We start from the raw sequence: 10,769 nt of genomic DNA on the forward strand, positions 1-10,769 counted from the left end.
AGTATGGGCAATTCTAGTGTGAAAGAGAAGACTTCATTGTGTATTTCCTCTTTAAAATGTGTATTTGTCAAAAGCGCTGAGGAATTTTGGACAGAAAGTAGAAAAGATAATAACTGGCCACGTCAATAGTTTCACCACTTGCTACAGCAACATATTGACTGTTGCCAGGGTGACCACATGTAAGGCCTAAAACTAAACTCTGATCAGTGGGAGTTTTGCCAATTTATACAACAGTAGGGATCTCATCCTTAACTAGCATTATAAAAAATGGATGGGTTTTCTTATTCTTTACCGAATTTCCCCAAAAATCTAACCAGGAGTTATATACGATGAATGTAAATGCATATGATATAACAGAGAAGAGATGGTTTGTAGGATGAGTGTATTTGAAGTAGCTAATTATCACTACCAGCATCATCATGTCAGAACAGCCACATCAATGGCATTGATTACAACATCAAAGCTCCAAAGGACATCTTCACTATAGCTGAATGGAATCAGATCCCTCTGATGGATTGGTACAACAAAGCTGAAGTGATAGTATAATATGTAAGAAAACTCATGTAGAGAATATAGAGCAGTGAGACTGCCTGGAGTGACATTGGCATGAAGCTTTTTTTCCTGGGGATAAGGTATATAGAACTAAAAGTTTGAGCTCTAACCTGGGGGAGAAATCAACTTGAGAGGAGGCCAGCAACATTTTTGTTGTATCCCAGGAGTAATAAAAATGATGATGAATCAAAGAACTGATGTCCAACTTCTACCTTTATCTTTCTGCTTAGGTTTAGTATTACACTACTAGTACAGTAATACAGACAGACATTCTTCTCCCTTCCCAAAACACACACATGCCGATGTTACTTATATTGTAGTTCATATAAATGCATTGTTTTACATACATAGATATTAATGCTCCAGATCTCTACTGTGATATGTAACTAGCCTCTTATTGGGGCATATAAACCACACGATAAGCATAGGTAGAAGAGAGGAGAGAGTTTTCCTTGCTTACAGGTAATCAGGCTGACCACATGCCCATGCAGCTACCAGAACTGTCAGCTTTCTGCCCTGGGGTAACAGGGGGCTACAGCCCCATGCCAGGCTGTCTCTAAGAAATTAGCAAGTACCCTGCAAGTCCTGAAGTATAAGGGACTCAGTTTGCGTTAAGAGTTTATGGACTTGTCTAACTGTTGGCAAATTTCAAGCTGGGTTCCTAGAAAGATTGCACCAAGAGGTGGTGACAAGCCCCCATTGCCAGAGTGTCTGGGTGCTTCATGATCTTTTAATGCATCCATGATCACCACACTCCTGTGAGGTAAAGATGTACTGTTATCCCTTTTACAAATGGGGTAGTGGAGTAAGAAATTGAACCTTCATCGCCTCTGTCCTGACTACTCACTCAACCATCCTTCCTACTTTCCTCTTTAGATAGTCCTTTCCAGATTCAGAACCAGAGGAGAATCCTCCACACATGGATCTCTCCTCTGCTGAATGAAAGTGAGGGAATTCAGATTATGTGTTGTTGCTCAGGCTCTCCCCAGGCTAGAACATTGCCAGATAATATACCTTTGAACATGTTTGACTACATCTTAAAGAGTGTTAGGAGAGGGCTTGTCAATCATGTTAAGCTAGCTATTGAAAAACAAACCCATTTTTGCCTACTGAGACAGGGGCAACGTGTCTACTCAGTTACAACATCTATCTGTGGCACATTAGATTGAATTAAAAGGATAGCGCAGGAATTTGCAGCACTGGATATTATTGTGATGATTACAAGCATGTTTCATGAAAAACATGGGCATTAAGAAAAAAAATCTTGGTAAATTTTATTTAATTATCTAAAGGGAGTTTTGATAATTCAATTAACCAGCATGGCAAAATAGCTCTAACATGGAATTTATCTCATAGCAGATTTCACTGGGTGCAGCAGGTGTCAAGGGAATTTATCCTACATAGGTCAGAGGACAGCCAATTGTTGGGAGTAAAAATGGGAGTAAGAAAGTTCAGACAAATGACAAAGTGTGTTAGAATACTACAAAATTTAAATGTTTCTTGTTCATTAAGAAGGGGGAGGGATAGCTTAGTGGTTTGAGCATTGACCTGCTAAACCCAGGGTTGTGAGTTTCATCCTTGAGGGGGCCACCTAAGGATCTGGAGCAAAAATCAATACTTGGTCCTGCTAGTGAAGGCAGAGGGCTGGACGCAATGACCTTTCAAGGTCCCATCTAGGAGATAGGTATATCTCTTGCTGCTGCAGTTACTGTTGTACACAATGTAAAACAAACTAGGATATCATTGCTTAGTCTGATTCATGGTAGGAGAAGACTGTAAATTCTGACTGCATTATAAACAGGCAGATGTTTGAAACTCCTTGATGAGTGCAAGGAGATTTATAACTGTGGTGTCATAACAAGAAAAGCATCAACTGTCCTTTCCTTATTCTCTTTTCTATTTCAGAAATATCTACGGTAGTTTACTGCAGAGAAATTTAGCTCTGAGGGATGAAAGGCTGCTAAGGGAATTTATCAGGCCTGATGTGATTACACATTTTTGAATTCATCTTTCCTTTACAATGAAGAATTAGATGTAGTTGATTTGTGATTGGCATGTAAACTTTAGTGTTGATTCATAGGCTATTATGAAATAGATTCAGTGATTAACCTTAATGGAAGAAACCAAAATAAAAAGACAGGGATTCTGGTTAAACCATCCACCCATGGAGAAGTATTTGCAAAAGGCCTCATCCCATTGGTTTGTATGCTGGAAGAGGGAAATAAAAATACGTAACATGAAGAGTTTTCATATTTTTGCTGTTTGGTCTTTCAGAAGGGCTGGAGCTAAGAAACAAAAAGCAGAGATCTCCCCAGGGTCAACCTGGGTTAATTCCTACAAAGGCTTTAAGTACTGACAGATTACTACATCTCTCACCTTTTCAATCACAGATTGAAACTCAGTTGTGTATATATACTTTCTTGTTTTAACCTGTAAATAACTCATTTCTTTTTTCCTAGTTTATTACAGTATGGGCTACAGGCGTTGTTGGTGGTGAGAGAGCTAAGGTACAAATTTATCTGGGGTAAGTGACTGGTCTCTTTGGACTGGGAGCAACCTAAATATTTTATGATTTTTGGTGTATGTGACCATTTATCACTAAGCCCAGCTTACCTGGGTGGCAAGATAGACTGGAGAACCCCAGGGGACTGTCTGACTCCATAGTAAGACTGTTACAGTGATCCAGGATTTCACATTTGTTACTGGGTTGGTCCAGTCTAATTATAGAACCCACCACCCATTTGGGGTGTCTGCCCTGCTTTTGACAGTTGGCCTGGTGGTTGACATTCAACCACTCCAGAGAGCATGACAAAGACAAAGAAAGGTGGAGAGAAAGACAAGATCAGATGAGAAACATGATTAACTGTAAAGAGCTTATTCTGCTGTTAACACTGAATTATCATATACTACAGTACTTTGGGGGAATGAAGAATTAACTCCATTTGATAATGGTTTTTCCCTGTTATATTTTGCCTGAAATAAGGTATAGATCAAAGATATAATGTTCCTTCATTATGTTAAATTTCTCAGCTATGGGATCATATGACATAAAATGAGATGTTGCACAGTAAGTCCCTTTTACATATTGGCATTGGTGTGTGACACCTTATAGTACTATATCTCACAGGTCATTCCTCATAGCGGGTGATGATCTGCAACCACTACTACACCTGATTGGCTAAGGATACCTATTATAATGGTTACCCCATCTGCTCTGCCCTTACCTCAACTCTCTCCTTATTTTTTTTTAGCTTGTAAGTTCGCCGGGACTGTCATTTTCTATAAGTTTGTACAGCACCTAGCACATGGTGAGGCTCCTAGGTTCTATTGCAATGTAAATGTTAAGTAGTAATAATAATAAAACATACCATGCAATAACCAACAGAACATGTTTAAAAAAAATTTTTTTCCTAACAGAACAAAGCAATTTGCTGCAGCCACATACTGGGGCAGGGTAAGACAAATTTTTGGAACCTTTTGTTTTTATTCACAGAGTGCTCTTTTTGGACATATTTGAAATTGATATCTTATTTGACTGTCTGTCTTTGATAATTAAACTGTCAAGTGAAGAGATGAAGTAAACATCGTCAGCAGATAGCCAGCATTTTGTTATGCTTCAGAGTGAAGCACAGAAATATTACAATGCAGATAGCGAGCGTTGATAAAGAAAAAGTTAACAGTTAGTAGAAAAGAAAAGCCTACATGAAGTACTGTTTGTCTTTACACTGTCTTCAAGGCATTCCAAAAGTGCCTTACAAAGCAGTGAGGCTCATATTGCTACAGTGGTGACTGTTCTAGGGACTGCTTAAAGCAATGTATGTTCAGTAAAAGATCAAAAATTGCTTTCAACATGATAACCTGCTAGCTTTTGTTAGGAGAAAGAATGTTGGCCTGGACACTGGGGTTAAACATCACAAATTTTGAAAAGCATAGTAAGATCTTTTACCTCCAACTGGACAGCTACCAGACAGAGGCAGAAGGGACCTCAGCTTGATAGCTCATCATTTCAGAAGAGTGGTAGCTTTTGAGATATTTGCCAGGCTGGGGCAAATTCACCATCATTTTTCTAATGTCTCATTAAACTTGTTTTCTGAGATTGCATGGCTGGCCAAATTGGATTTGATGGCTGAAATTTCATTGGGGACTGTAGAATGTGCTGCGACATATGAATCTACTGGAGTTTAATGGAAATAGTGAATATTCTCTTCTCATGAGCAAGATCTTCAGCTGACAAGCACTAGGAATTAATTATTTTTAATGTAATGGCACTCCTGAAGAGTGTCAGGAAAATGTATCCTTTCCTATTTTCTGCATGTCTTATGCCTCTTAATACAAATAAAATTTTATGGAAAACTAGATAATCTGTTGTTTCTTGGACAAATTGGGCTTCTGTATATATGTTTTTACTATGTACACATAGCAGTATTCAGAACATGTCTTCAGAATCTCACCAACTACTGAGAAAAGATTAAAGCCAGCCAGCTCTATAATCAAAATACTATAAATTATAATTATTGAACCCCAAACATCTTCAGTAAGGATGGATTTCAACAGGCAATTTTTGAAACCCACACTGTTAAAGTGAAAACTCATCCCTCATCTTCTGTGGTACTGTCTAATGAAAAATGCTAACCAATCTTTCAGTGTCTAATTTCCCACATTATTAATCCAGATTTAGATCAGTTTATTTCCATTTAAATCAATATGTTCTTGAACGATTGTAATTTCAGTTAGATGGAAACATTTTATTCTCTCTCTCATTTTCTAGCAGCTTCAAAGAATCTGAAACTTTAATATTTAAAACAAACAAAAAAACATAGCACCTGATTCATCGCTGAAATACTCAATGAAAACCCTAAAGCCTGAAAAAAAAAAAGTCAGAAGCTTCCTTCTCCCCTCATATATAGGCTTTTGAAAAATATCTGGTAAAATATGGCTCTCCTTATTTTGATAAAAGTATTACCTTTGTTCCTCACACCAGACTTTTGATAAGCCTTTCACAACCAGTAGGTAATGGTAAGAAGAGTAATCATGGAAAACACTGAATTTTACTGTAAGTATAACTACAGAATTCCTATTATGATACAAAGTAGTAAATAGTAAAGGCGGAGGATTGCAGTCACAAAGAAAGTTTAAGAATTTTAACACAGAATTATGCAAATCTTCCTATTCAAGATTTAGAGGAAACCCTAGCACACGCTTTACAGATTTTAGTAGCATTTTCTATAGCTTCAAATTTCCTGGGCAAAATTATATTGGCACTAAGCCGCTGATATAGTCAAGGAGCACTCAGCGGAGTTGATTTAGAGGGTTATAAAGGTGACAGTAGGTCACTTCTGCATTCCTCCTTCCAATTCCTGGGGCCATCTGGCTGCCCTAATGTATGTTGGCTGCCCAGAACATTGAAGGGTTGTTTCAGCCTCCAGAGGACATAAGTGAACCCCAGTCATGCCCCCTGTGCTTGCAACCTGCAGCGTGTGGATGTAAGAGCACTTCTGTGCCAGTGGAGGATTCTCCTATGCAGTGGCCAAGTCAGTGGGTTTAGAGAACTTTGCACCACCAGACCACTGAAGAGGTTCTCAATTGCAAAGGGGGTGCTAGCCTGCCAGGCTGGATTAATACATCAGTGAATGTCTTAGAATAGTCTTCTTTCATCTCCACAGCTAAAAGTTTTCATAAAAGGATTGCATTCATTCTTTTTCAGTAGCTTCTAATTGTCTTCCAACATTTTACATTGCATAGACAGACATTTTTTGCATCCGATTCCTCACTGCCTTGACCCTTTAGATTAATTTACAAGTGTGCAAAGTGAGTACAAATTGGATGTAAAATGTTATTCTGATTTGGTGATATTTTACACCCACAGGTGCCCAGGACTGTGTGTAAGGGGATAGAGAACCAGGCCCAACATATCTAATTTACTGTCAGTGGAAATCAAATTGATCACCCAATTTATATTGTTGAAAAAACATTTTCAAGTATAAACTTACAAAGAAATGTGGAGATCAAAGACCTAGCATCAGGTGAAGTTTTAGTCAGCTCAACATCTCCCCTCACCCACACCCACAACACTTTGGTAGATAGTGAGAACAGGATGGGGGCTGTGAGGCAAGACAAAACCTGCCCATGACTTCAGTTCTCTTTGGAGTCACTGAAACATCAGTTCCTATATAGTTTTCTATAGAAATCTCATCTGTATTTTTTTGCTTACATTTCAATGATAGGTTGATCAAGCGGATATAATCTATCTCCTCAGAGATAAAACAAAACAATGAAGATGTGTCTAGAACAGTGTTTCTCAATGTTTTTGATACCAGGGACTGGCTTGCTGCCTTCCTAAACTGTATCAGGGAGATCTCAGGAACCAGCGCTGGTCCACAGACTGATCATTGAGGAAACATTGGTCTAAAGAATATCTAACAAAACTGCTTAAATAATATCTACCGCAAATAATGAATGTTAGAATTAGTCATAGAATTAGTCATTTAAGTAAGACTCTCAAATTTTATCATAATGTATTAGTATTTGTATTATTGGAGTAACTAGGACCCTGAGTCATGGACCATGAATTTATTGTGCTATGTGCTGTATGAAAAAGTAAAAAACAGTCCCTTCCCCTATAAGAGTTTACAGTCCAAATTTCTAGACTAAGAGTCAACCACCAAATAATCAATATAATCCCAATTTGAATTCCACACAACTCAATAAAGAAAAAGGGAGCACACAATGAAAGGAATTTCAGAGAAAGCAAAAAGTCCTCCACTCATAAGCTTCTAAGATGTATAAACGAGGAAAACATCTCTTGTACAGCTAACCCCTCTCTTTCTCTGATGTGACCTGAGCACAAGGCACAGCCAACCTGTGGAACTCCTTGCCAGGGGATGTTGTGAATGCCAAAAGTATAACTAGGTTCAAAAAAGAATTAGATAAGTTCATGGAAGACTGGTCCATTGATGGCTGCTAGCTAACATGGTCAGTGATGTAGCTACTAGTAGAAGGGCTACTAGGATGATCTGAGGAATGGAAAACATGTCTTATGAAAGGAGACTCAAAGAGCTTGGCTTGTTTAGCCTAACCAAAAGAAGGCTGAGGGGAGTTATGATTGCTCTTTATAAATATATCAGAGGGATAAATATCAGGGAGGAAGAGGAATTATTTAAGCTCAGTACCAATGTGGACACAAGAACAAATGGATATAAACTGGACACTAGGAAGTTTAGACTTGAAATTAGATGAAGGTTTCTAACCATTAGTGGAGTGAAGTTCTCGAACTTCCAAGGGCAGTAGTGGGGGCAAAAGACATATCTGGCTTCAAGAGTAAGCTTTATGGAGGAGATGGTATGATGGGATAGCCTAATTTTGGCAATTAATTGATCTTTGATTATTAGCAGGTAAATACGCCCAATGGTCTGTGATGGGATGTTAGATGGGGTGGGATCTGAGTTACTACAGAGAATTCTTTCCTGGGTGCTGGCTGGTGAGTCTTGCCCACATGCTCAGGGCTTAACTGATCGCCATATTTGGGGTCGGGAAGGAATTTTCCTCCAGGGAAGATTGGCAGAGTGCCTGGAGGTTTTTCACCTTCCTCTGCAGCATGGCACACGCGTCACTGCACCTTGAGGTCTTTAAACCACAATTTGAGGACTTCAATAACTCAGACATAGGTTAGGGGTTTGTTACAGGAGTGGGTGGGTGAGATTCTGTGGCCTGCATTGTGCAGGAGGTCAAACTAGATGACCATAATGGTTCCTTCTGACCTTAAGTCTATGAATCTATGAGTCACTAAACATCCAGCTTCCAGAAGCTGGGACTGGATGATGGGATGAATCACTCAGTAATTGTCCTTTTGTTCATTCCCTCTGAAGCACATGGTAGTGGCCACTGTCAGAGACAGGATACTGGGCTAGTTGGACCATTGATCTGACCTAGTATAGCCATTCTTATCTTCTTAGTTCTTGTGATGAAGGGATGCAGTGAAAGGACGAGAAAGAGGACAAAAGAACAAATGCATTTGAAAAGGGTTCATGTCCCCCATGCAGTTCTGAAAATCATATCTGCAGCTGAACCCATTTATTTAGGAAACTTATATAGACCTTCATCACACTCCAGTAAACAACTGAGCACCTCATAATCAGGGACTGATTTTTGCACTCACAACTCCTCTATGAGATAGACAGGTATCTGCATTTTGCATATGGGGAACTGATGCACAGGGTCAACTGAGTTACTTGCTCAAGGTCACACAGTATGTTGGTAATTGAGCCAAGAAATGAACTCATGTCCTCCAAAGCCCAGTCTAGGGTCACATGCATTAGACCATGCTTGGTCTTACTTTGATTGTTTGGGTTCCATTTTACTTGGCTCTTAGATTAATTCTTGAAATGTGGTGAACTTGCCAAGCATCCCAATTTTTTCTATTGAAAAAGTAAAAATCCATATTCTCTAATAGAAATGGCAAGATGCCAGCCTGAGCTTCACTGATGAATGCTGAGTTTAAATCATTCTATTTCCAGAGCTTTTTAAGGGATCCATGATGAGTACAACATGCTATCCTGGTTTCTACAGGCTCCAGAGCTCATTTGTGAGGCTGCTATTTGGAAGCTAAGTGACAACACAGTTAAATGTAATTGATCCAAAATGTCCATTATAAGTAACAATTGTCTCTAATGTGTGAAATAATGGGGCCTTATTGAAGTGAACTGTACATTTCACAGTTCATTGTGAAATACAATGTAATGAAATAGAAATGGTAATTTCTTTTTTGAAAACAAGATCAATAAATAATGCTGTTTCAGGAATAGATTCTCTGTGTGATGCATCCCCATAGCTCTTATAAATGCTAATCATGACTCAAATGATAAAAGGCATTTTAAAATCAACATATGGTGAAATGGGAATGATGGAGACCTCAGAATTGTTCAAAGATTCTACAAATGTGTAGGGTGATCAGACGTCCCAATTTTATCGGGACTGTCGATATATTTTTGTTTATTGTCCCGCCCCCCCCACAATGTTAGGTCGGGACACACACAAGGAAAACAAAAGGAGCCCTGGGGCGCCTCTCTCCCCTCCCTGCCCGCCCCCTTCCCCATTGATCCCTTCCCCAATTCCTCCCCATCCCCCCATCCCCCTCCCCTCCCCCATTGCCCCATTGTCTCCTCCCAAATCCCCGCATGCCCCAGCCATGCAGGGGAGAGGAGGGAGGGGGTGAGAGGTGGTGAGTGCAGAGTCTGGCTGGCGGGGGCGGGGGGAGGACCTGGGCGCGCTGGAGGGAGGGAGGGGCGGGGCGGGGCCTGGGGGCTGGGTGGCGGGGCAAGGGACTCTGGCAAGGAAGCCGCGCGCTGGCCGCTGCTGCCTGGGGAGGAAGTGGCCAAGCGCGGCGGGCCCCGCCGGCGGCTACGGCTGGTGGGCTTCGCGCCCCCCCGCCCGGCGCCCAGCGCCCGCGCGGCGCCTGCTGGCCAGCCACCTGGCCCTGGCTGGCCAGCTGGCTCTGGCCCCAGGCGGGCGCATCCATCATGACCAGTCGGCAGATGCAGGCCAGGACCCGCTCGGGCTGGGGTGGCTGGGGCCGAGGGGCTGGCTGTGCTTGCACCACTCCCGCGCCGCAGCCAGCAGGCAGCAGCCAGCCAGGCAGCGCCAGGGGCTGCGGGGAGCGGGCGTGGCCGGCGTGAGTGCCGCTCCCGCCCGCGGCGCAGCTTCGCCGGCAGCTGCCAGCGCGCCCCCAGGCCGCCCGCCCGCTCCTCCGCTTCCTCCTCCTCCAGCAGTGGCTGAGGCAGCAGCGAGTGCTGCTGCTGCCTGCTGCCCCCAGGGGGGGCCTGCAGCCCTCCCCTGCCCCTGGCCACCTCCTCCAAGATCTCCCATGCTGAGCCTGACCTGCCCTGGCCCTGCTGCCCTGGGCCAGGCCCCCCCCTCCCTCCCCCCCCCGGTCCCCTCCCTCTTTCGGAGGGAGAGGGAGGGGAGGATTTTTTTTTTTTTTTTTTTTTGCTCCTGCCCCTTTTTTTTCCCCCCCCGCCCCCCCCCCCCGATACCTACAAATGTGACAGGTTTGTTTGCTAACACCCTTTAAAGGGGAGTTAGCAATGCTTAATGTCTTGCTCAGATTGGTTTGCAGCCTACACTACAGAGATGTGCTGGTTTAAAGTGACAAATTAGAGGTGGAGTACAAGGAGGAATTGGTTAATGCATCTCTAGATACCTAGGAGCAGATCCACAGATGT

At 42.1% G+C, this 10,769-nt stretch overlaps 1 long non-coding RNA gene across 1 annotated transcript; it reads left to right on the top strand.

Moving 5' to 3' along the window:
* The first annotated feature begins 3,038 nt into the window (after positions 1–3,038).
* On the top strand, positions 3,039–9,227 carry LOC120396862. The gene is made up of 3 exons (XR_005593466.1): positions 3,039–3,059; positions 3,970–4,006; positions 9,066–9,227. It is a non-coding gene; the product is annotated as an uncharacterized LOC120396862 (long non-coding RNA).
* The last annotated feature ends 1,542 nt before the right edge of the window (positions 9,228–10,769 follow it).

Source organism: Mauremys reevesii, linkage group 2 (assembly GCF_016161935.1).
Source record: "Mauremys reevesii isolate NIE-2019 linkage group 2, ASM1616193v1, whole genome shotgun sequence".
NCBI lineage: Eukaryota > Metazoa > Chordata > Testudines > Geoemydidae > Mauremys > Mauremys reevesii.